Below are 1,054 nucleotides of genomic sequence, written 5' to 3' on the forward strand. Positions count from 1 at the left end.
TCCGATCGATGCACGCGCGGCACGCGCCACGGCGCGGCACGTGCCGCCGTTTGTTTGAAGCTAAAAGTCGAATCAGAGCGGTGTCGTCTGAGTTTTCTCCTCTGGCCCCCCGTCCGGGACCGCTCCGGGACGCACGCCGGCGACGGCCGACGCACCATCAAGCTGCAGTACGTCCCCGGCATCGCCTCCCCTGACTTACATTGTGCACATGGTTGATCTCTACAATATAAACACTGACACTTTACCTCCCAGAGCTCGTCCCGGTCCGCCATCCTCGGCCTCCGGAGGGCCCCCGGCCCCGGCGCGCGGCGCGCGGCGCGTTGCGGTGGAGTCACAAATCCGACGGGAGAGCACCGGGACGCGGTCGGGCGATCTGAGGTCCAACTAGGCGTATGCATTGCACCCATCCAGGGCTATCACTGGACCTATCAACAGGCGCCTGCGGCGCTGTAATCAGGAGGTGTTGTTCACACCTGTGCAACCATTCGTGCCCACAGCACATATCAGGCGGCGCGACAACGAGGTTTCCTGTCATTAGAATTTCACGAATTGCGAAACTTCCTCGGTCACACGAAACAAGAGTGCTCGTACGGCAGCACGTGTATCACTCTCGGCCGCGAACGTGGCCCTATAACCAGGCCAGACAACTGTGTGCCTAGCACCCTAGCTGTGTGCGCTCGCGGCGGGAAGTTCAACATCGTGATCGGTGACAAAAGCTCGACCACTTGAACTGTGTGTGCTGGCGGGGCTTGGCGCGGCGAGGAGGGCGGTCAACATCTCCCTCGAGGTCGCCAAGCACCCGGAGTTTGGCATCGGCGATGGCCAATAGGTTTAAGATTAAGTAGGCGGAACAGTGTCACGTTGGTCAGGGAGGGGAACAGGGGATGGACATCATCCGGAAAATACGCCACGCAGCGCGTGGCTGACGGTCGGCCTTCGACCAGCGGCGGATAACACACACCCGCAAAACAAATCTCTCTCAACAAATCTCTCTCTCTCACGATCGCCTTTTCTTTTTTTGCCTTATTGCTGGGGGGAGGACAGACACGTCCCG

Source organism: Emiliania huxleyi (genome assembly GCF_000372725.1).
Source record: "Emiliania huxleyi CCMP1516 unplaced genomic scaffold EMIHUscaffold_2758, whole genome shotgun sequence".
In the NCBI taxonomy this organism is placed as follows: domain Eukaryota; phylum Haptophyta; order Isochrysidales; family Noelaerhabdaceae; genus Emiliania; species Emiliania huxleyi.